Source organism: Schistocerca nitens, chromosome 3, assembly GCF_023898315.1.
Source record: "Schistocerca nitens isolate TAMUIC-IGC-003100 chromosome 3, iqSchNite1.1, whole genome shotgun sequence".
NCBI classification, from domain to species: Eukaryota; Metazoa; Arthropoda; class Insecta; order Orthoptera; family Acrididae; genus Schistocerca; species Schistocerca nitens.
In genome coordinates, this window is record NC_064616.1 from 329,389,372 (window position 1) to 329,415,929 (window position 26,558).

Here is a 26,558-nt window from a genome sequence, read left to right on the forward strand (position 1 = left end):
AAATGTCAGTAAAGTTTGCTTTTCTTTGGTAATTGTGAAACTTATGGGAAAATTAAATTCAAGAATGGAAGTACAGAAAAAGGACATGTGTAATAAAAGTGACATGATAAATAGAATATAAAAATTTAGACAAAAAATAGAACCTGTAAAAGTTTGTTTTGAAAACAAGTTAGAGGTGTGGTATAGGAAACAGATTTAAAAATAAAGACTGTTAGAAAAGGTTGTAAGGCAAAAAATCAAAGAATTAGACAAATGTGTGAAAACAGTATGGATGCTGTTGCTGGTATCTGTAAAAAAAATTGGGCCTAATCATTTACATCTACATCTACATCCATACTCCGCAATAGAGTCCTGCATGACCGAGTAAGTGAGCACAAAATACGAGATGGGGCGAGCACACCCTAACTGGATAGGCTGACCGCACTAGTTCTAGTGACCGAGCATAGAAGCCGTGACCGAACATGTAGCACGCAACTTCAATCACATTACACGTGTCATTATCCGTGTGAGACTACAGCCACTACGGGCTTCTCATTTGCAGTGTGTCTGTAATCATGCAGTGCGAAGAAACCAGTGCAGTAAGATGTAAGATTGAAACCAATGTTTACACATTGAAGAAATGCGAAGGTCTAAAAAGCCAAGTATGGAGTACATTTCTGTTGGTTGTAGACGAAATCAGTGCATCTACTGGGTACGTATCGAAGCATAAACTGCTGCACATTATTGTGTCTCCAGTCGGAAACCACTCATTTAAAGAAACACAGTTGCAAGGAACCTCACAAAGATACCAGCAGTAATAAAAAATAGTATTACAGCAAGGTGTGTTGCAATGTGTGCTAAAGATATGAGACCTTTTAATGCTGTTTCAGGTGTAGGTTTCAGAGAACTAGGCGTGCGCATTATGGAGAAGTTAACGTGGCAGATGTCATGCCACATCCCTCTACTATAAGCAGACATGTCAAAGAATAAGCTGATGCAATACGAAGCAGCATAATGCGTTCTGTTTTTGCGGAAGTTATTAATAAAACATATGCTGTGACAGTTGATATGTGGACTGATTCGCATTTCGATGAAGATAACTTCTTGTTAAATCATACCATGAACATCGCATGAACAATAAATACTGTAAAATGATTGTAAAGTGCGTTAAGAAGAGTGGCGTCTGCTCGTCTTTGAAATCATCGTTGAAACAAGAGGTCTTCACACGCTGGAACAGCTTGTACACTATGCTGGAATCCTCACACACTCAGTATAACGAAGTTGCTACTTTCTGACGGAAAAGGACTCTGCTTACAGATTGCAAGGATATGATAATAAGCTTGCAGGAAAAACTACGGATTTTCTGAGACCATTTAAAGAGGCCCCAGATGGATTAACATAATCGTTTTTGCATAGTTAGTGGATATTGTATTATAGTGAAACGAGAATGTTATTATTTGTATAATATTTCATTAATGTAAAACACCTCGCTTTTATGGGAACATTTCGATGATTTCCACATCAGTTCTGTATTACTTGTCTCTTTTGTTTATCATAGATCCTTCAAGTACTGAGTCATCACCACCCAGAGAGAGAGATCATTTCAAGGAATGGAGGAACAACAGATCATACGCAGCAGATGAAGTAGAGCTCTACATTTTAATACACCCCGGAGATGATGATGATGACATCTTAAAGTGGTGGAGCAGACATGAAACAGACCTGCCAGGCCTGGCTGCAGTTGCAAGACGTATTTTATGTACCTCAGCAAGAAGTGCACCTAGTGGAAGATGCTTTAGTAAAACCGGCATGTTACTAACAAATCGCCGCAGCCAATTAAATCTGGAACGCGTTAGTGATTTACTGCCGTTCAACAATAACTAAAATTTTGTTTCTCTTCCAAACAAGTGAAAAGTACAAGCTACGTCTGTAAATGTTTAATGTTCTTTGTATGCTTTCTTTATGTAGATGGTTGTCTTCTAGATGACAGGGACAGCACTTATTTAATGTTTCCTATTAATGAAAGGAAAAATATGTCTTCTGTTTGGAAATGAGACTCGTCTTCTATCCGCAATTGTATTGAAATATCATGAAATATCATTTTACTTTCGAAGTGCTTTATAAATTTAGCTGTGACACGTACCTGTTCTTGGAAATGTTACTTTTGTATTAAAAGAGAGGATACAGAGATAAATACATTGTTTGTTTGTGTGTGTGTGTGTGTGTGTATGTGTGTGTGTGTGAGAGAGAGAGAGAGAGAGAGAGAGAGAGAGAGAGAGAGAGAGAGAGGCGTTAGATTTGTACAGTACAGTGCAGCGAGCCGGGGCGAGGCGAGGTGAGACGTCAGCGGTGACCGGTCATGCTCGTTTATCCGCGTGTCCGGAATCCGGACGACAGACATGGGGCGAGTACGTGACCGAGCCGAGTCGTGTGGGGCCGGACACGAGCGGCTCGGTCCCCCTGTCAACAGGCGAGCCGTGACCGGTCAAACATTGAGCATTGCAGCACTCTACTCCGCAAGCCACCTGATGGTGTGTGGCAGAGGGTACCTTGAGTACCTCTATCGTTTCTCTCTTCTATGCCAGTCTCGTATTGTTCATGGAAAGAAAGATTGTCGGTATGCCTCTGTGTGGGCTCTGATTTCTCTGATTTTATCTTCATGGACTCTTCACGAGATATACGTAGGAGGGAGCAGTATACTGCTTGACTCCTCGGTGAAGGTATGTTCTCGAAACTTCAGCAAAAGCCCGTACTGTGCTACTGAGCATCTGTCTTGCAGAGTCTTCCACTGGAGTTTATCTATCATCTCCATAACACTTTTGCAATTACTAAATGATCCTGTAATGAAGCGGGCTGCTCCCCGTTGGTTCTTCTCTATCTCTTCTATCAACCCCATCTGGTACGGAACTCACACCAGTGAACTTTGTCCACTGATCCTCAACACTATCTGTACTTGAGATATAACTTTTGTGTTGAGCCGTCAAGTACTCTGAAATCTGCTTTTCGTCACTTTTACCAAACAGAAAAATCTTCCTACCTTTTCTTTTTTTTTAATATTTCTATTTACAGCTGAAATAACCATTGCTGAAATTGCTTTATGATTGCTGATTCCCTGTTCTATGTTAACTGCTTCAAATAGTTTGGGTCTGTTTGTCACCAGAAGGTCTAATATGTTATTGCCACGAGTTGGTTTCTCTGTTTAAGTGCTCAAGGTAGTTTTCAAATAATTCACTTAAAAAAATTTCTCTTCATTCTTTGTCCCTGCCACCCATTAGAAACGTTTGAGTCTCCCAGTCTATATCAGGTACATTAAAATCTCCATCCAAAACTATAACATGGTTGGGAAATCTACTCAAAATATTTTCCAAATTTTCCTTCAGGTGTTCTGCCTTCTGTAAGAGGTTATTTGAAGTCTAACTCATACAGATGGGCAGTTGAGGTGACAGAATCTTGCAAATCATGGGAGAAATTTAATAATTTTTTTGTGGATGAGTACTGGTCTAAAGATGAACAGCAAAAGATCTTGAGTGAATTTTGGGGTGGTGAGAGGTATGATTGAAGGAGAGGTACTGTTAAATGTTTTTGTCCGTACTGAACTAATGAACCCAAGTACTTGACAGAGAGTTAGGCAGTGAGTCTATAATCATGGGTCTGGAAAACAGACTTAAACAGAGAGTTAGGGAATGCTTTTTCCTGCTCCCAGAAGTAATATTAGTGATTTTTTGAACTATGTAGGAAAACAGAATGAGTAAAATCCATGTCTGAGGTAAGCGAGAGGAATTTTAACTCTAGGAACCAATTCAGAGGAGACTACCAAGTAAATTGAATGAGTAGGTCAAGTGTTAGTAGTAGTAAATGTAGTTGGGAAATGAATGGACAGAGAGGGAATAGAACTAATATGGCAGGAGGAATTCCAGTGATAGAAATAGGGGGAACAACGATTACAGATCCTATCCAAAAAAAACTAAGGTTTGCACTAGTTAGGCTAGGACTTGAGCAAGAAACAAAAGAGCCACCAGTGAACAGAAACAAACCAACATGGACAAATGTTCATGTGAATAAAGATACTGAAGTAGGCATCAGTGCAGAAGCAAGAAAATTACAACCTGAAATGCAGGAAAAAATGTTTTTTTAAAAACAGCAGAGTCGATAGACAAAAACAACCTCAAAAACGGGTGGAAAAATATAGTTATTAGTTCAGCCTATGAGGCTGGTGCACCTAAGGAAGAAACTCATGCAGAAGTCTCAAGAACCAAAAATAAGTATGAGTGGCCAAGTATGACTTACAGTAAAAATGTTTTGTAGGGTCACAGTAATGAAAAACACAGCAAAAAAAGAAAATAATGAATTCCTTGTTATAGGAGATTTTCTGCTGAAAAATGTGATGAATCCCACAATAGACATTCACCCAGAAATCAAGACCCATCAGTTGAAGAAACACTTAAGCAATGTATATAGCTCACAGGATTGTTCAGCAGAGGCATCTTGGAAGAATTACAAAGGAGTCTTCATCCATGAAGGTACAAATTCTCTTACAAGCAGCACTGAAGTGGAAATTGTAAGTGACACAAAAAATCTAATTTGATGTGCCAGTAACCTCTACAAAATGTCTGGAATCATGGCGAGTAGTATTATCTGCAGAAGATCACTCAGTGATTGATATATTGAGAGAATAAACCGTGATTTAAATGGAAACTGTAATGATCTGGTAGCTGTGTTCATAAATCCAAATAAATTCTTAAGCAATAAATGTTTTGGGTAAAGACAGTCTGCATTCAAATAAGTTAGGATCCAAAATTTTTTGTAAACTGTTCGCTGATACATGCAAAATTCTGCAAAATAGGGTAAACTTATAAGAAATGATGAGGATGAGAAACATGTTTGGTAACGAAAACACCAGGAGTAAGACAGTACCTAAGGGTATGCTTGAGACCACAAACAGAAAAGAATGTCCTTACATAATGCATGTGAATACACACATCAAAAAAAGTTTTGCATCACCTTGGTTACGAGAGTTCTGGAACCCGTACAGAAAATTGGAATTGAGATCAACATAAACATCATTTCTGCCCTTTTTATTGCTCAGGAAAACCACACATTGCATGTTTTACCACCATACATTGAGACCTTTAGAGGTGATGGTCCAGATTGCTGTACACACTGGTACCTCTAATACCCAGTAGCACGTCCTCTTGCATTGATGCATGCCTGTATTTGTCATGGCATACTATCCACAAGTTCATCAAGGCACTGTTGGTCCAGATTGTTCCACTCCTCAATGGTGATTCAGTGTAGATCCCTCAGAGTGGTTGCTGAGTCACGTCGCCCACAAACAGCCCTTTTCAATCTATCCCAGGCCTGTTCGCTAGGATTCATGTCTGGAGAACTTGCTGGCCACTCTAGTTGAGTGATGTTGTTATCCTGAAGGAAGTCATTGACAAGATGAGCACGATGGGGGTGCAAATTGTGGTCCATGAAGACGAATGCCTCACCAATATGCTGCTGATATGGTTGCACTATTGGATGGCATTAATGTGTCGTACAGCCATTATGGAGCCTTCCATGACCACCAGCGGTGTACATCGGCCCCACATAATGCCACCCCAAAACAGCAGGGAACCTCTACCTTGCTGCACTGGTTGTAAGGTGTGTGTAAGGTGTTCAGCCTGTTTGGGTTGCCTCCAAACACATCTCCGAGAATTGTTGAAGATATATGTGACACTCATCGGTGAAGAGAATGTGATGCCAATCCTGAGCGGTCCATTCAGCATGTTGTTGGGCCCATCTGTACCACGCTGCATGGCGTTGTTGTTGCAAAGATGGACCACACCAAGGACATCAGGAGTGAATTGAGCATCATGCAGCCTTTTGCGCACATTTGAGTTGTAACAAGACGTCATTTGGCTGCACGAAAAGCATTATTCAACATAGCGGCATTGCTGTCAGGGTTCCTCTGAGCCATAATCCATAGGCAGTGGTCATTCACTGCAGTAGTAGCCCTTGTGCAGCCTGAGTGAGGCATGTCATTGACAGTTCCTGTCTCTCTCTGTCTCATCCATGTCCAAACAACATTGCTTTCATTCATTCCGAGACACTTGGACACTTCCCTTGTTGAGATCCCTTCCTGGCACGAAGTAACAATGTGGATGTGATCAAACTGCAGTATTGACCATCTAAGCATGGTTCAATTCCAGACAACACGAGCCGTGTACCTCCTTCCTGGTGGAATGACTGGAACTGATTGGCTGTCGGAGTCCCTCCATCTATTAGGTGCTGCTCATGCATGGTTGTTTACATTTTTGGGCGTGTTTAGTGACATCTCTGAACAGTCAAATGGATTGTGTCTGTGATACAATATCCACAGTCAATGTCTATTTTCAGGAGTTCTGGCAACTGGGGTGATGCAAAACTTTTTTTGATTTGTATAAATGGTCTAAGTGTTGACTTTTCAAACAAAAGTCATAAAGTGGATGAATTACAAATTATTCTGTCTGAATGTAGAGATATGAAAGTTATTTGCCTCAATGGACAATATTAAAATCTTTAATAAAATTGAAAATTTCAAATTAGCCAAAAACTTTTGTAGACAAGAGAAATCACATGAAGGCTGTTGCATACTTACTCATTCTGATATAAAATATGAAATAAGAAATGAAATTAATCATTTGAATGAACAGTGTATATTTGAAAGCTGCTGTATCAAGTTGAGGGATCTAAATGTCATGGTAGTTTCTATTTATAGAGTACCAGAGAAAGCTAAAATTGAAGCTTTCGTGGTGGAATTTCATTGCCTGCTTGAAAAACTCAGTAAAGAAAAAAGAAAAAGGAATGTAATAGCTGCTGACTTCAATATTAATATTATAGTTGAAAGCAATGATGTGTTCAAATTCGCTGAGTTAATAAAAAAACTTTGGCTGCAAAATAAACTTCATACAACCGATTAGAGTAAATGCACAGACCCGTATTGGTAGTATTTCAAAAAATTGTGTATTTGAAGATGTTCATTAATTTTGTACGGAATTAGGAATCTCTGACCACTCTGCATTATTCATTGAACTACCAAAAATTAAGAAAGAAATTTGGTGTAACAAAAGCCATATGATAAGGAACATCAATGAAAAACATTCAATTACATTTAGAAATAAGTTAAGAGACGTTGAATGGCCTTGCAGCACCTGTATTCTGAGGAACAGTGACCTCAAAACAATTTTAAGTAGCTTTCTTGACATATTTAATTAAACTTTTCCATTTAGAACTACATGCAAGAAAAAGGAACGATAAACTTAAATGGATAACCCAGGGTATAAAATTTCTAGTGCCAGGAAAAGCAAACTCCTCAATGAACTGAAATATATTAAAAAGAGATGTTTTACTGAGCATGTTCATCATTATAAAGCTATACATATAAAAGTTGTGAGGGCAGCCAAACAAGTGGCAAACAAGAAGTTCACTGTAAAACATAAAAGTAAAACAAAAACAGTGTGATGTGTTGTTAAATCGGAGTTAGTTGTTAGAGTTAGTAGTAATGAAATATCTAGGATTAATAGTAGATGATAGCTTTATTGTAAACCCAGCTCAAATGTCAGAACGTTTAAATGAATTCTTCATAAATTTGGCAAAGTCAGATGCTGATGTAGCAGAGTATCAGAATAAAGTAAATCCATTTGGAATCCACCAAGAAGCTGAGTATTTCATGGATTTTTAAAAAGTCATGATAAAGTATGTGTATAATGTTTTATTATCATTAAAAAGTAAAAGCTCTCCTGGCTGGGATGGGATACCCATTAAAGCAATTAAAACAGTGTGTGGCATAATATCACCTTCCCTGACTAAAATATTCAACCACACTTTTGAACAGGTATGCTTTCCCGATGTTTTGAAGTATGCCAACGTCAGACCCTTGTTCAAGAAAGGATCAAGGGAAGTTGTGGGAAACTATTGGCCTATTTCTATTCTTCCAGTCCTGTCAAAAGTGTTAGAGAAAGTACCTGCAAACTAGATCAAAAACTTTATTGTAAAAAACGTTATTATTATAAGTGACCAATTTGGATTTCAACTAGAAAAAAACACTCTGAAAGCAATGAATAACTTTACTGAAAAGACGGGCAAATCATTGGATCATAGGAGTAAAGTTGCAGGTAACTTCTGCGATCTCACAAAAGTATTTAACTCCGTGAACCATGAATTGCTTATCTACAAATTATACAAATACGGGATTAAGGACAATGCTTTAAATTGGCTAACAGAAAACAAAGAGCAACTATCACCTCAGAGGCAGTGACTTATTATTCTAAATGGAGTACAGCATCACAAGGTATGCCTCAAGACTCCATTTTGAGGCCAGTTCTGTTCCTATTCTACATAAATGACTTACCCATCAGTTCTGTCTGCAGATGATACTTCTGTTTTAATTGAAGATGATGATGCAGAAAAATTCTGAGCTCCATTGTAAGCACACTGGATACCTTAGAAAACTGGTTCCAGTTAAATGGGTTGAAACTGAACATTGTAAAAACCCATACGGTACATTTCAAAATGTGTGGAGCTTGAAATACAACATAACAGTCAGCCTATGAAAGAAGTTGACATAGTCAAATTCTGGGGACTAAATGCGGACAAGAACTTTTGCTGGAATGCACATATTGATTTCCTGTCAAATAAACTAAGCAGTTTTGTTTTTGCAATGCAAATAGTAGCAAATTCCGCTGACTTGAGTACACAAAAAATTCCTTATCATAGTTATTTTGAATCTGTCATTAGATATGGGATAATTTTCTGGAGAAGTTCAAGTAGTGTATCATGAATGCTGAAACTGCAAAAGAATATTGTCTGATACATGTGTACTGCACAGCAAACACAGTCTTGTCTCCCATTATTTCGGAAAGTAAAAATCCTAACATTTATGAAATTATGACCTTCCTACACAGCACACAAATATTATTCGAGGAGAATCATTTTAACATACATATAACACAAGAAATAAAAATAATTTTATGCTACCCACACAGCACTTGAAATTATATGTACGGGCTCCACAGTATATGGGGATGACAATATACAGGGTGAGTCAGGAGGAAAGGTACATGTTTTGGGGGGTGAACTGGTGGTGATTCTGAAAAAAAAAACTCCTAATAAACATATGCCCTTTTCTTAACCTTTTCTGGGTAAACCAATGAAAACAACTAGGAACGGGAAATGTGTAGTGTCATCCTTACTACCCGTGTCAGTACGCAATTCACTTGTGCATGGTGCAGTTGTTTACCACAAGTCTCAGTCCGACAGTGCTTGTCGTAGTGCATGGTACTACAGTGTTGTTATGAATACAATTAATACAGTTTTGTGTAATGAAAATGCCATGGATGTTTACACATGCAGAGCATGCTGATATGGAGTTTGTCTATGGTATGTCCAATGGGAATTCCAGAGCTGCTGTGTGAGAATACCAACAGTGATTTCTGAACCTCAGAGTGCAAGATAGCAGGGTGTTTCATGGATTGCGTGAGCATGGCATACTTCCCAGAGTAAATTTTGTCTCTGAACATCCTATACAATAAAACTCTTAATGCAGTTGAGAACATTCTTCAAGTAGTGGAACACAACCCTACTCCTAGCTCTAGAAGACTTGCTGCCCAACTTGATATTCCACAAACATGAGTGATACGCACAGTACATGAGCACAGTCTATATCACTTTCATTGGCAGAGTGTGCAACATCTGCATGAAGGAGATGCTGCCGTCTGGCAAGAATTTCGTCAATGGATCATTGGCAATGAGTGATTAATTCCATGTATTCTGTTCACTGATGAGTCAACGTTTACCTACAACAGAATCGACAACAAGTGCAACTCTTCATGTATGGGCAAATGAAAATATGTATACTACTGTGGAAATGAATTTTCAATGACTGTTCTCAGTCAACGTGTGGTGTGGTATTATTGATGACCAACTCATCGGTCCAGTTGTTTTAGATAACAGTCTTACTGGGACACGGTATCTTGATATTCTTCAAAATGTGTTGCCAGAGTACGTGGAAGATATCCCTTTGGCAACATGAGCTCATATGTACTTTCAGCATGACAAAGCTCCTACACATTCTGTACAGCCAGTGACACAGTATCTCAACACAATGTATCCTGGTCATTGGATCAGTCACTGGAGAGTCATTGTTTGGCTGCCAAGGTCACCTGATCTTACCCCATTGGATTACTGTTTGTAGGGGTGGCTGAAGAGTGACATTTACAAGCACAGAGTGGACACAAGAAAGGAACTTCATGCTCATATTTTACATGCTTGTGCGCAGGTACAGGAATGCAAAATTGAGCTCCGATCGGTGACACAACACCTGTCTACAAGAGCAGCAACATGCATTGAAGTTGACGGTGGACTGTTTGAACATCTTCTGTGAGGAAATGTACACAATTAAACAAACCATAACATAACAGTATCTTAATTTCCTGTCACCTGCACCTTCCCATTCCTCGCTGTTTTCATTAGTTTACCCAGAGACGATTAAGAAAAGGGCATATGTTCATTAGAAGTTTTTTGTTCAGAATCACCAGTAGTATCACCCGTCAAAGCATGTACCTTTCCTCCTGACTCACTCTGTATAACAAGTTAATGGGCAAAAATATGTTTAATATGAAGTCAGAAATTTTAAAAACATAGCTACAGCAGATTCTGTGGAAGAAATGCTACTATTCAACAGAAGAATTCATAGAGGATGAAATGATAATTTGAGCAAGGGGTAATTAAGTGTTACATTTTATTGTATGTATATTATTATTATTTCTTTACTTTCTCAAACGTTAAGTCTGGTTAAGACTGGAAAGTGACGCGGACCTTGATCAAGAGTCACTTCCTATTAACTGTACGGTATGTGTTATATTGCATTTAGGAACTTTCGGGTAATTGAACATGTATCAATAATTACGGATTTCTGTAGTTGTATATATATGTTTGGATGTAGCTGTATTGCATTGATGTACTGGTGGATATTGTGTGGTATGACTCCTGTAGTTGATAGTATAATTGGTATGATGTCAACTTTATCCTGATGCCACATGTCTTTGACTTCCTCAGCCAGTTGGATGTATTTTTCAATTTTTTCTCCTGTTTTCTTTTGTATATTTGTTGTATTGGGTATGGATATTTCGATTAGTTGTGTTAATTTCTTCTTTTTATTGGTGAGTATGATGTCAGGTTTGTTATGTGGCGTTGTTTTATTTGTTATAATGGTTCTGTTCCAGTATAATTTGTATTCATCATTCTCCAGTATATTTTGTGGTGCATACTTGTATGTAGGAACTTGTTGTTTTAAAAGTCTATGTTGTAAGGCAAGCTGTTGATGTATTATTTTTGCGACATTGTCAAGTCTTCTGGGGTATTCTGTATTTGCTAGTATTGTACATCCACTTGTGATGTGATCTACTGTTTCTATTTGTTGTTTACAAAGTCTGCATTTATCTGTTGTGGTATTGGGATCTTTAATAATATGCTTGCTGTAATACCTGGTGTTTATTGTTTGATCCTGTATTGCAATCATGAATCCTTCTGTCTCACTGTATATATTGCCCTTTCTTAGCCATGTGTTGGATGCGTCTTGATCGATGTGTGGCTGTGTTAGATGATACAGGTGCTTGCCATGAAGTGTTCTCTTTTTCCAATTTACTTTCTTCGTATCTGTTGATGTTATGTGATCTAAAGGGTTGTAGAAGTGGTTATGAAATTGCAGTGGTGTAGCCGATGTATTTATATGAGTGATTTCCTTGTGTATTTTGCTAGTTTCTGCTCATTCTAGAAAGAATTTTCTTAAATTGTCTACCTGTCCATAATGTAGGTGTTTTATGTCGATATATCCCCTTCCTCCTTCCTTTCTGCTTAATGAGAATCTTTCTGTTGCTGGATGTATGTGATGTATTCTATATTTGTGGCATTGTGATCGTGTAAGTGTATTGAGTGCTTCTAGGTCTGTGTTACTCCATTTCACTACTCCAAATGAGTAGGTCAATATTGGTATGGCATAAGTATTTATAGCTTTTGTCTTGTTTCTTGCTGTCAATTCTGTTTTCAGTATTTTTGTTAGTCTTTGTCTATATTTTTCTTTTAGTTCTTCTTTAATATTTGTATTATCTATTCCTATTTTTTGTCTGTATCCTAGATATTTATAGGCATCCGTTTTTTCCATCGCTTCTATGCAGTCGCTGTGGTTATCCAATATGTAATCTTCTTGTTTAGTGTGTTTTCCCTTGACTATGCTATTTTTCTTACATTTGTCTGTTCCAAAAGCCATACTTATATCATTGCTGAATACTTCTGTTATCTTTAAAAATTGGTTGAGTTGTTGATTTGTTGCTGCCTGTAGTTTTAGATCATCCATGTATAGCAAATGTGTGATTTTGTGTGGGTATGTTCCAGTAATATTGTATCCATAATTTGTATTATTTAGCATGTTGGATAGTGGGTTCAGAGCAAGGCAGAACCAGAAAGGACTTAATGAGTCTCCTTGGTATATTCCACGCTTAATCTGTATTGGCTGTGATGTGATATTATTTGAATTTGTTTGGATATTAAGTGTTGTTTTCCAATTTTTCATTACTATGTTTAGGAACTGTATCAATTTAGGATCTACTTTGTATATTTCCAATATTTGTAGTAACCATGGGTGGGGTACACTATCAAAAGCTTTTTGGTAATCAATGTATGCGTAGTGTAGCGACCTTTGTTTAGTTTTAGCTTGATATGTCACCTCTGCATCTATTATCAGTTGCTCTTTACATCCTCGTGCTCCTTTCAACAGCCGTTTTGTTCTTCATTTATAATTTTGTTCTGTGTTGTTTGTGTCCTTAATTTCTGTTTAATGACTGAAGCTAATATTTTGTATATTGTTGGTAGGCATGTTATGGGGCGATATTTAGCTGGGTTCGCTGTGTCTGCTTGATCTTTAGGTTTCAGATAAGTTATTCCATGTGTAAGTGTATCAGGGAATGTGTATGGGTCTGCAATGTAACTGTTAAATAATTTAGTTAGATGTGAATGTGTTGAGGTGAACTTATTATTATTATTATTATTATTATTATTATTATTATTATTATTATGCTGTTTGTTAACATCAACTGTTCTTTGTTTATGGTGAAATTTTACCACAAATTTGAATTGTCTGTAATACCTGCATCAAATGATTTAGATTATGTACGTTATGAGACAAATAAACCACAATCCACAATAAACAGAAATATTCCCAGTAGAGTGATCCAATTAAATTGAAGTAGATCAAATAATAAAGAAAATAGATAAAGTACAAGAGTGTTTAATTGTTCAGTGTAAGAAATATTATCAAATAGGGTAACAGAGTGTCATGAAAAATATAAACAACTGCAGACAGCAAATTAATTTAAGTGTCATTCTTCATGGTCAAATTGTGAGGATCAAGAATAGCTGATAAAGTTTTTGAAGGAAGTGACAGTGACAGTAGTAGTGGTTAAAATAATAGCTTAAGTGTTGATGAAAGTAGTAAAGACTGTAAAAGCAATGAAGAGGAAGAGAAAGAAGAAATATCTGAATTTGTTTATGACACTGAGGGTAATGTGATATGTATAGAGATAATAAATGCTGAAAGTGAACAGGGCAAGAATGAGTAAGAGTTTGGGACTAGTGAAGAAATAAGTAGGGAAGAGAGTTATTCTGCTTGTTGTTTATCTGTAACTGAAAGTAGATTCAGTGAGCAGGACAATAGTTTTTCTAGAAAATAAATTAATGAGGATTTGTTACATGAAGGGGATACAATAGTAAGTAACAGTGACGTATGACATCCTGTGACTGTGGCTGATATCCAATGAGTACCTGTTTTGTGTCTCCTGGGTAGTGGAAGTGAATTAAATAGAATCTCAGAAGTATTTTTTGAAATCATTAAAGAGAGTGGTTGAACTATAATTACTCTTGTGTCAGGAATAATAATTGTGGGTTACATTAGATTAGATTAGATTAGTTTTCGTTCCATAGATCCGTGCTGAGGAGATCCTCGTGGATGTGGAACATGTCAATTTTTTTTTTTTTAAAAAAAAGCTGAAATTACAATACTAATAGTATGAATATATACAATACATCATTTGTTTCTACTAAAAAATTCGTCAATGGAGTAGAAGGAGTTGGCCACTAGTAAGTCTTTCAGGCTCCTTTTAAACTGATCTTTATTTGTAACTAAATTTTTTATGTTTACTGGCAAATTATTGAAGATGAGTGTTCCTGAGTAGTGGACCCCTTTTTGAACTAAAGTAAGTGCTTTTAAGTCCTTGTGCAGATCATTTTTGTTCCTGGTATTGTATGTATGAACTGAGCTGTTTGTTGGAGAAAGAGATATATTATTTAGGACAAATTTCATTAATTAGTAAATATACTGAGAGGCAGTAGTTAGTATGACCAGTTCTTTGAAGAGGTTTCTACAGGACGTCCGTGAATTTACTCCACAAATAATACGTATTACACGCTTTTGGACTCTGAAAACTTTTGTTTGACTTGAAGAGTTACCCCAAAATATAATACCATATGACATTATGGAATGAAAGTAGGCAAAGTATGCAAGCTTTTTCATTTTTATGTCACCTATGTCTGCTAACACTCGAATTGCAAATACAGATTTGTTAAGGCGTTTCTGCAGTTCTGTGGTGTGCTCTTCCCAACTGAATTTATTATCAAGTTGTAATCCCAGGAATTTAAGACTGTCAACCTCTTCTATCTGCTCTTCTTCGTATTTTATGCATATGCTGGATGGAAACCTCTTACAGGTTCTGAATTGCATATAGTGAGTCTTTTCGAAGTTTAATGTCAGTGAGTTGGCTTTAAACCATTTATTAATATCCATGAAAGTATCATTAGCAGATCTTTCTAGAACTACACTTGACATACTATTTATTGCAATACTTGTGTCATCTGCAAACAAAACGAACTCTGCTTCTGGCAGTGTAACTGATGAGAGATCATTAATGTACACAAGAAAAAGCAATGGCCCTAAGATGGATCCTTGTGGGACACCACATGTAATTTCTTCCCATTCTGATGATGACTGATGACTTAATTCACTAGTCCCTTGCACTGACACCCTTTGTTTCCTGTTAGTGAGGTATGACTTGAACCATTTTGCAGCACTGCCCGTGACACCATAGAATTCTAATTTACTTAAAAGGATATTGTGGTTCACACAATCAAATGCCTTTGACAAATCACACAAAATACCTGCTGCTTGTAATTTGTTATTTAATGAATTAAGTACATTTTCACTGTAGGTGTAAATAGCCTTCTCGATATCAGAACCCTTCAGAAATCCAAACTGTGTTCTTGATAATATGTTATTTGTGGTCAGATGGTTGAGCAGCTGCCCGTACATTACTTTTTCTAAAATTTTTGAGAATGCTGCAAAAATGAAATCGGTCTGTAGTTTGATGGTATCTCTTTATCCCCTTTCTTGAATACAGGCTTAACATCTGCATATTTTAGCCAGTCAGGAAATGTCCCAGTTATAATTGACTGGTTACACAAGTAACTTAGAATTGTACTAAACTCACAAGAACATGCCTTAATTAACTTTGTTGATATTTCATCATACCCACTAGAATGCTTTGTTTTTAAAGATTTTATTACGGAAGTTATTTCTTTTGGTGAAGTGAGTGATATATTCATGTACTTGAAGCTATTTGTGAAGGCTAGTTTCAGATATTCAAGGGCATTATTTACTGATCCTGAAAGTCCCATTCTATCAGTAACGAATATAAAGTGTTTGTTAAATAGATTTGCTACACTATGCCCATTAGTTACTAATGTGTCATCTACCCTTAGTGCTATTTGCTCCTGTTCCTTTCTGGTTCTACCAGTCTGCTCTTTCACTATATCCCATATTATTTTTATTGTGTTCCCTGACATTGCTATTTTCTTTTCGTAGTGCATTTGTTTAGACATCTGAATTACTTTTTTTAATGTTTTACAGTATTCCTTGTATTTAGCTAAATCATCAGCATTGGAGCTATTCTTGGTCAACAGATACATTTTCCTTTTTGTCTTACAGGAAATCTTTATTCCTTGTGTAATCCATGGTTTTATTATAGACTTCTGATTAATTTGAGTAACTTTTAGAGGAAAACAGTTTTCAAACATGGTACTGACATTGTTCATGAATGTGTTATATTTTTCATTCATGTCATGAGCACTATAAACATCTTTCCAGTTCATATCTTTGAGCAGTTTTCTAAAACACTCAATTTTTGGTTGATTGACTACTCTCCTGTACTCAGATTTAGCAGTCTTGATAATCTGCTTAGAATTTACATCTAAAACAAGGAGCTGCATGTCATGATCTGATAGTCCATTTATAACAGGTTTTATGATATGATTTTGTTCCTTTGATTTGTCTATAAAAATGCTATCTATGGCTGTCCTTGAGGATTTAGTGATCCTAGTTGGAAAGTTTACAGTGTGAGTTAGATTGAAGGACAACATTACTAACTGCAGTGAATGTTTACTGGAAGATTGCATTAGAAAATCTGTATTAAAGTCACCAGCAATCAAAATTGTGAAAGTTCCTAAGAAGTGACACATGTAAGACTGATGAAGAACAAGTACAGGTAGAGATAAATAAGAGAGTAGAAAATATTAAAAGCATAATATCTGACCAAAAGAGTGATTTAAAAGAGTCATTGAAGCAGAACAATAAAAGTTATTTTTAGATAATCCTGGATTAGTAAAATATTTTGAGTGAAGACTATAAACCATTTTTCAGAAACCTTTCACTATTCTGTTTTCCAAGAAAGAAGTGATTAGGAAAGAAACAGAGAAGATGCTTCAATGGGGCATAATTAAGTGATCTAACAGCAGATATAATAATGCTTTGGTAGTTGTTGGAAAGAAGAATGGAAGTGTCAGAGTTGGTTCTAGATGCTAGCAAATTAAATGAAATAGTTCTGAGATAAAGTGATTGGTCAGCCAGTACTGACAAAATTTTATAAAAATTCAATTGATATAAAGTTTTTACTTCTATCAATGAGGCAAGCTTGAATTTTGTGTGTGTGTTTGTGTTTGTTTGTGTGTCTATCGACCTGCCAGCGCTTTCGTTCGGTAAGTCATATCATCTTTGTTTTAGATATAAAGTTTTTACTTCTTTTGACATAGCTTGTGGTTATTGGAATATGTCTCTTCATTAGGACTTTTGATAAAGTTTTGAGTAATGAACTGATTAACAAAGTAACTGTTTATGTTGATGATATTTTGTTTGCAAGTTCTGATTAGGTTTAGCACTGTAAAATTTTGGATAAAGTGCTGAAAGCTATTGACAAAATGAGAATGAAATTAAAAGTGAGTAAGTTTGAATGTGTAAAAATGGAAATTTCATTTTTGGGACATATAATTAACAAAAAAAAAAAAATGGGATACATCTTGATCCAGAAAAACTGAGGGCTGTTGCTGATTTTTCAGCAGCTGAAACAAGAAAAAAGTTAAAGCTATGTTTGGCCTTTTTTGGATACTATCAAAGATTTATATTGGATCAGTCATCCATCTTCAGATAATTTACTGAAGAAGATTCCACCTGCTTAGCTGGGTGGTAATGTGTTCGCCTCCTATGCAAGAGGGCCCGGGTTCGATTCCGGGCCGGGTTCTCCACTCAGGGACTGGGTGTTGTGTTGCCCTCATCATTTCATCCTCATCACCAGCATGCAAGTCACCCAATGTGACATTGAAAGAAATAAGACTTGCACTTAGTGGCCAAACTTCCCCGAATAGGGGCCTCCCAGCCAACGATACCATACACTCATTTCATTTCATTGAAGAAGAATGTAAATTGGAGTTTGAGAGTAGAAAGCTTTTCAAAATTTAAAGAAAGACATAATAAAAATGATGACTCTACAAATGCTTGTTTGGTCGCTGAAAAAATCTCGTAGCTGTTTTTGGAGATTTTTTTCTTTATTTCCATATTCACAACACGCTTGGGGCACAGCCCATCATGTGATGACCTGTCAGTAATTAAAATCTGGAATTACAAACTCTTCCCATAATACAAATGCTAATACATAGTTGCAAGGTTCACAAATATACAAAAATAATAAAAAATTGAAGATATCAAAACAGGCAAAAATGTACATATCATATGCAATTATACAAGCTCAAGAGGCAGTTGTAAATGCTGTACATCAAGATATGCATACAGTATATCAGGTGCAATAACTTTTCACTCACACAGACAGAAACCAAATGTAACGCTTGCTGCGGCAAATGGACGGCACTTTGGGCTTCCGTAATGTCATGTGGTGGAACCGCCAGGGTCATGAGGAATTTTATATTAAATTGTATATCCAGATTCCTAACAATGATAAAGGTAAAGCTCAAGGCATAAACCCACGTAAAATATGACAGCAAAAATTACATGATATTAAAAAATAAACTCAAAATTGTGGCAGATGTCACATAGCATTGTGTTACAAACAGCGGCTGCAAAGTGTACACAATTTTTACTTCCAATAGCAACTGAAGAAGTTATCAGAAATATGAAAAAAAACAATCTCTTGTTCCATTGATCTGCTCATTAAGTAATCAATCATGGAAGTGCTGTCTATGTACAAAAATTTCTAGGTCTTCCAAAATATCCAAATAAACACCTTTATTCTCATAATGAAGAATCTGTAAATTGTTTTCGATGGCATAAAGCAGATGATTGCACCAACATAAATGAACTCCCTCAGCTAAGCTAGGATAACCGTGTTCCCTACACTGCTTTCTGAACTCCTTTTCAGTCTGTCTGATGTGAAACTTGTCACGAGCTAGACACTTAATCTTATAGACCACCTCCCCCCCCCCACCCCCACCAAACTGCAAAAATTAAAAACTTATTAACAGGCTGCTCTTTATTATGTTCAAGGTGCTTCCTCAATTTGTTAATAGTGTTAAAACCTATCACCACGTTATGCTTTTTAAACTCATTACTAATGTTCAGAGATGGTGTGACGAAGCAAGCTGGGATATATTTACTTCCCCCTCTTGTTTTGTGTTGCGTACATAGTTCCACGTAGTCAGCGTGTACACAACTTTCCCACTAGAGCGCGCCCCGCTAAGCAAAACAGCGCAGGCACAGCGATCGTCCGTCTCTGCACTACCATTTGGCGCTGTCTTAGAGACGGACCAAATTCTGCTTCTGCCGATCCGCGTATTAATATGTAATGCAGCCAATGAGACTGCTGCTAACGTAGAACCTTTTCTCCTCATGGATCACACTCGCGCAGTGATACCTGAACATGCGAGGTATTATAACAAGTGTACAGACCTCCGATCAGTCAGTCTGCATTTGTCTGCACCAGTCTGCATCAGTCTGCATTAGTCTGTAGTCAAGTTTCAGTCTGCACGTAATAAGATTACCATATTCCTGTACATAGCCATGAAGATAAATGTATAGACACTTTGTCAAGTATCAGAGATATGTGAGAATAAGATTACGTACCAAGACCAAAGGAACTTCAGATTGTCAAATGTAAACAGCATACAGAATCATGTTACGTAATATCTATGTTTTTTTATTATTTTAATAAATGTGTGTAAAAAGTAATCAAGTTCTGTTTAAAGCTGGTCACCGTCAATCTGCTACTCTAAGCATGCAAGTGGCATTTCTATTGTCTGACCTAACGGCACAAGATAAACATGCCATGATAAGACCACAAGACATATTGCTGACACTCACCTACTTCGATAGAGCAACAAGTCAAATAATCTGATGGTGTGTGTACCAAAGGTCTTACGGTACGCATACCACATTTTGCTATCTGCCTCATTAAAATTCATTTTTTAATTTTTGAACTAATTACCATTAACATACATGAGTATAATCTGCACTTTCACAAAAGAGAAAGGTTGGCTCTCAGTTTTATAGAATACAACACCAGATCTAGTTTTGTGCTTAGTCTTGTGACTGCCACAAATTTCCTAATTTATTTTGGCTATTCCTATAATCTGTTCATCATAAGCATAAACGTGATGTAAACCAACACAAACGCAATGATTGGTCAGAAGCCATAGCACACGTATACTGGTGTTGTTATGCTCATGGAAGTAGGTCCTACTTATGTATTAGATATATTATTACTAAGTTACGTTAAATGAAACTTTAAGATATTCAAATGTATTAACAGCCATCAACATTTTTCTTAATCATGCTTTAGCTACATAGTTTTTATTTCAAACATCGTGTACAGTCACAGCCTCTGCAGCATTGTGCTCTGATTGTTGTGCTGTTAATGCGCAGTATGAAAATGGCTGAGGCTGCTTTCTGTTCTGTAGTGAAACACGCACATGGAACACGATTAAAAAGTGCCAAGAAATAGCTGTTCTTAATGTTTTTCGTAATTTTATGAAGATAATCGACTTTGAAGTTTTCCCAGCATTGTATATAATGCTGTTGATACACAAACCCACATTGAACTTGTAGCACAGTTGGTAGCATAATGGAATGGAACTAAACGCGGCTATTCGTGCGTTGGTTTAGATCTCCCCAGTATCCATCTTTTTCTCATTCAATTTGAAATATCTACAACTTGTAATAACTCATCATCATTTTTTATGAATAATGCACATCTTCTTGTTTCTAATTACATATTGGATATGAAATTCCTATTTCCATTTCAAATACAAATTCTTAATTATCGATGTTTTATGAAACACTGTTAATAAAAGTTGTTTAAATTAAGAATCCATAACAATTTAATTTTTAAGGCAAAAATGAAAAACCAAATCCTCTTCATTTGCACTATGTCCATCGTTTTATACCATGGAGGTAGATAAGTATCATAGAAACATGAAAACAATCATTGTCACAGCATCAAGCACATCATACAAGTGCTGCATTTTTACATTTGCTACTGTACCATTACAATATGAACCCAACAGAACTGATCTGGAGCCAAGCTGTGGGATTTGGCCCAAGAACTAACAAGACTTTTAAGCTGTAAGGCATACAGGAACTAACGCATGCAGCTTTTTGACACGCCATTGCTGAACACCGGTGGGATATGGAACAGCTCATCATAAAAGAAGATAAAATGCTGTGCCTGATTGACTTTGTGGATTCTGTTGTTGATAGGCTTGTTATCAACATAGCAGGTGACACTTTCAGAACTGAAATTTATTTCTTCAATTCAGATAAGGAAGGAGCTAAGAGATTACCAGACGACTGACTGTAAGCAATAACTTCAGTGGCTTCAATATTTAACTATACTGTGAAATCCTTCAATACTCTCTTGAATTACACACATCTTATGCAGAAAAATTACCCTGTGGTTAAGTCAGGAATTTTCATCATTCTTGTTTTTAATTACAGTAGTACATTAGCTAAAAATGATAATGTGTAGCAGTTTTCGTCTAGTCGTCTAAGGAGCATATTGTGGGAGATTTGCAGTGTATTATTTCATTCTGCTTAAAAATTAAACGACATTCAAAGCTGTATTGTTTCTCTAATCACCTCTTTTTATGTATGAACTGCAGCCAGCCATGTCACTGCAGGCTATCTGTACCAGCTGACCAAACAGTTGTGTCCAAGTTAAATGCACTGGTAAAATTGCTGTCCCGTATTATCGCTAAATTGATGTGCAAGTAACGCACAACACTAAATGTACCCTTATTATCATACTTGACAGTACTCAAGGCAGCTTAGCTTGGCTGCAGTGCCACGTGAAAAAATCCAATGAGGTTCCAGCAAATACGGAAGAATACATACTGTAATGTTTACATCAGGTTTATTCTTATGAGGAACAGATTATTGTTAGTATCTTTTGTTATAGGGTGACATCAGTAATAGTTTTGTAACTTAAATTCTATTGTTGACTTATAAACAAATATAAATTCTGTACTAATTATAAACATTTGGAAGAATTAGTAAAAGCGTTCTTAAAGTATTTATTCGGCTCTTTACAAAAACATGTTAGCAAAGTCAGCACTTAATTAGTTCCAAAGTAATTACCAGGTTTGTCATAAGTATTGTTTGTTTAACTATATCTGTTAATTTCATCATTTAAACAAATAATTTGGCTTAACCCTAGTAGTAGAAGAAACTGTTAAAGAGATGGAATTTTTCTATATATGCAGTTAATTGAATGGGTTATGTTTCAATTGTAATATCTGTAAAATAAACTTTGAACAATGTATAGTTTCAGTGGCTATTATTTTGAGGATATATAAAGGCCCAATTTTTGGTCCCGAGACAGTCAGTCCATGGCCAATTTCAGATGAGGAACCCGTATTGGTTAATCCAACAACAATGCATCAACTTAACTGTGAAATAAGTGTAATACAAATAGGCCGTGTATCAAAACAATGACAGTCTCTGTTCAATACATACCATATTATTCTGTAACAACTGTGAACTGTGTGGTTATGTTTTTACTGCTCATAGATGTTCAATGGTAAACTATTGTAGCAGTATGCTGATGTGTGCCTGCAAACTATTAATGAGGCTTATTGAAAGTTAAACAATAGTGCACTGGCCATATTAACTGTGTAATATTGTGGGGTGGTGAACAGTGAAAGTAAAGATAGAGGTGAAATGCAACTGTGCAACTGTTGGCTACATCATTTATGTAGTCAGAGTTCAACTTCCACCCCCCTATTTTTCAGCCAATATAGCAACACAGTATGTCAACACCTAGAACAATCAACAAAGAAATAAAGCAGGCGAATGTCACAATGGTGGGCCAACATACGTCATAGCAGCACATCAAACATCTTTGTTCTTTACTCCAGTCCCTTCGTGAGTCTGTGACAGAATTTTTTCACCCGTTTTCCTAAGACCAGTTTCTCTAAATCCATTTGCAATCCCTATCTGTACAATGGTGGCTATTTTCCAATCCTGGTCAAGTATAAAATTTTTAACATGTGGAACACTGAACGAAAAAACGTTTTCTTCTGTGATGGGGAATAATTAGAATTTTTAACAATAATGACATGTGTTGTTGTTGGATTACAAAAAATGTCATATTCTAAACACTGGCCGTTTCCTACTCATCCATAAACCCAAAACGTTAAGAGAACCCTCAACAGAGAAATTTAAATTATGGTGAAAAGAGTTAAAAGTTTCTTGTAGCCTAAGCACCTCATCCTTACTCCCATTAAAACTGATGAGTATATTGTCAACATAATGTCTGTACAGTACATTTTTAATAAGAAGCTCATTCTGCTTTGCACAAAGAGTTCATGTTCCAAACAACAGGTATTTATAAAAATCTCAGAATCCCAGAAAGGCTTGAGCTCATTGGTAAGCCATCATTTTGATGAAAAATATGTCCATGAAAGGAAAAATAATTAAATGAAAGAGATTGGCCTACTAAGTCAATAAGTTCATTCACCAATGACAAATCTGTTTTACTGTGGAAAATAAGATTATTCTGAACCGACTCTAAAGTTTCTATAATAGGAACATAAATTAGTGATACCCGAGGAAAACAAAATACAGTCACTCAATAGTGTAACGTCATTAATGTAATGAATAAATTCATGACTGTTATTTAAACAATGCACCATGTCGACAGCATTTCATTTTGACAGAAGCTGTTGATGACATATTTTGGACTCTGAAAGGAGCTAACCACATATGTAGTTTTTGCTGTCATATTTTGCATGAGTTTATGCCGTGAGCTTTACTTTTGTCATTGTTAGTAATCTGCATGTACAACTTATATTAAATTTCCTTATGACACTGGCAGCTTTGCCACATGAAATTGTGCCTGACCAAGGTGACCTCTGTCAGCCACAGTGTACGTTACCTGTCGCTCTGGCACTGGTACATTTGGTTTCTGTCTGTGCGAGTGAAAAATTGCAGCTGACATACCGTATGCATTTCTTGATTTATGGCATGTACAACTGCCTCTTGAGGTTATGCAGTTGCATAGACAATGGAAATTAATTTATAAACAGATGAGAAGTGAACAGAATATGGATCCAAGTGTGAGGATAGCTAAGAAAAATTATAATTCAAATGAGGAAACAAGAGTAAGGCAGTACTACATAACACATCACAGATTATTGTTCCGGGTAAAAACTTTAGACAAACTGGAGTGGAAGCTGTGCTTTCCAGAAAAAGATGTTGATAAATGAAATGATTACCTTCATGACAGTTATGGCTTCTATGGCACTGGGAAAACTGTATCCAGGATTCAGGAAATGGTAACTTTTAACAACTTGTGGCAAATGCTCAAAAAGAGGTTGGATGGGTGTGATAAATGCAAGAGGGTGAAGGCTACTGAAGTACAGTCAAGAGGTCTAATGTATTCAATTCTTCCTAATGAGTGAAGAGAGTTAATTTCTGTGGAATTTCCAGGCACCCTTCCAGCACCTAATGGAGGTTATACAGATATTTTTGTAGTTTTAGACACATTTTCTAAACATATTAAACTTTATCTCATAAAAAGAGCCAATACTAAAACCATAGTTGAAAAATTAGAAACAGATTACTTTTACAATGTGGGGGCACCAAAATCAGTTTCATCAGACAATGGGCCACAATTTTTTTCAAAGAGATTTATGAAATGTCTGAGAATGCACAAAATCAACAATACAAAACCTTTAGCATAATTTCTGAGGGTGAATATGAGCTGAAGAGTCATGAAGTAAATCAATAGGTTGTGTAGAAAATATTGAAACAAAATACATTCTGCATGCACCAGCTAAGAACATAATTAATATTTAATATTATTGATTATTAATTATAATTATCAATATATCAATTATAATTAATAATTAATAACAATTAACAGCCTGTGGAATGAATCCACTGGCCCTGCACCTTGTGAACAAAGTTTTGTAGAAAAACTCACTGACATCTTTGAGGAAGATATTGAATTTCCAATGTTAAGTGAAAATCCTCAAGATGGAAAGATTAAGATAGTAAAAGAAACAATAAAGAAGGCATTAGAAAGAAAGAAGAGGCTTGACCAAAATATAAAATCAGCCATTTCAAGATAAGATATTTACTCTTGGTAAAAACAAGAGAAAAGTCCAGAAGATTAAATTAAGAAACAAATAAATTTTTGTATGTATATCATGGGTGCTATAAGTTGCACATGATAATACTTATGAACTAGGTTATACAAAATCTAACACAATATTTGGTTTGAAGAACACAACATTAGTAAGATATCTAAGAACCCATCCATAGCAGCCTGAACTATTTCTAAATTTTGCAAACAAACGCTTTGGGGAAAGAATTAAAAGCATTTCAGCAAATGGATAAATTAATTAGGTAGGGTCTCCACTGATCTTTAATGAATACACTATGTGGTGAGCAGTGCCTTCCCCTAGTTGGGTGCAACCATTCTTTTTTTCTGGTACACTCACATCTACATCTTTCCTATCTGTGGTTCTGTTCCAGCTTTTGTTATACTTCTTACTGTCTAAGGTTCTGTCCCAAATTCGGTTTTTGCATGTTATGAGGTTCTGCCCAAAAGTGTGCTTAATCATTTTATGAACAGCCTGTCACTGCTTGACAAGCATTTTCATATAATGTCTTGCCTTGTTAAAGGTTTAATTTTAGTCATTAGCTGATTCATAGCTGAAACTGATACTGAACTGTAATGCTCAAATAATATCTCTTGTCATCAATTACTACGTCAGTTAACATCCTTTAGTGCTTTCAAAACTCGCATCGATATCAAGTCTTCAATATAAGTAACTTAGTGCCTGTCTTTGCCAATTTTTTTCAACATGCACATATGATATCCTTTTTTGCATTCTCAAGTATGACTGCTGAGTGTAACAGTGTCTAATGACTCATGGTGAGAGGGAGGGGGAAACGGGGGGGCGGGGGGAGTGGACAGGGACTGACAATTTGAAGCTGTGGAAGAAGTGGACCAAGTTAAAACAAAATGCGCTAGTAAAGTGTTTGTGGAAGAGACTGTTAGGTAAAAGATGTAAAGAATTTTTCCTTTCCATCCACAGCAAGAACAAAAACTTTCTAAAGAGAAATGCAAGAGAGAGGTACATTCTTTTGTATTATGAAATAGTGTGATATACATATGTTTTGAAATTTTTGTATTTTATGTCTTTTAGTTTATGGCCAGGGAAGGTTATTAGAAATCTATATTTTTAATATTTTATACAAAAATTTATTTGTTTCTACTTTGTTTCTTATATTTTCCAGAAAAATATTGTGGCATCTTATAGACCACTGAACTAACCAGTCAAATATTTCTCCACATTTGTCTGTGTAATTCAATGGAGGGAGGGTGTGTTATGAGATATAACAAGTGGGTACACCGTATCTGTTACATCATCAGTTTTGAATAATTACAGATTTTTTGCCAAGCTTATTATATCACCGATACAGCTGTTTGTGTAATATGTGATAGGTATGTGACAATCAGCAAATCAGTTAATAGTGAAAGCTCAATTTAAATACATTGTTCAATTAATTCTTCTCACTGCAATTATTCCAGTTATACCATTAGTTTGGCTATATCTTATATTAATTAAAAGTTATAGTTAATTGAAGATAGTATTACAGTTCTATACAAGGAAAGAACCTATGAGCTAACTAGCAGAATCCAATATAATGACCTGTACCATTCAAA

General features: G+C 36.1%; 1 protein-coding gene across 1 annotated transcript in view; it reads right to left on the minus strand.

Annotated features, from left to right (window-relative positions):
• The window catches only part of LOC126249592 (endosome/lysosome-associated apoptosis and autophagy regulator family member 2-like), a 241,594-nt gene that overhangs the window by 69,828 nt on the left and 145,208 nt on the right, over positions 1–26,558 (minus strand). The window lies entirely within an intron of this gene.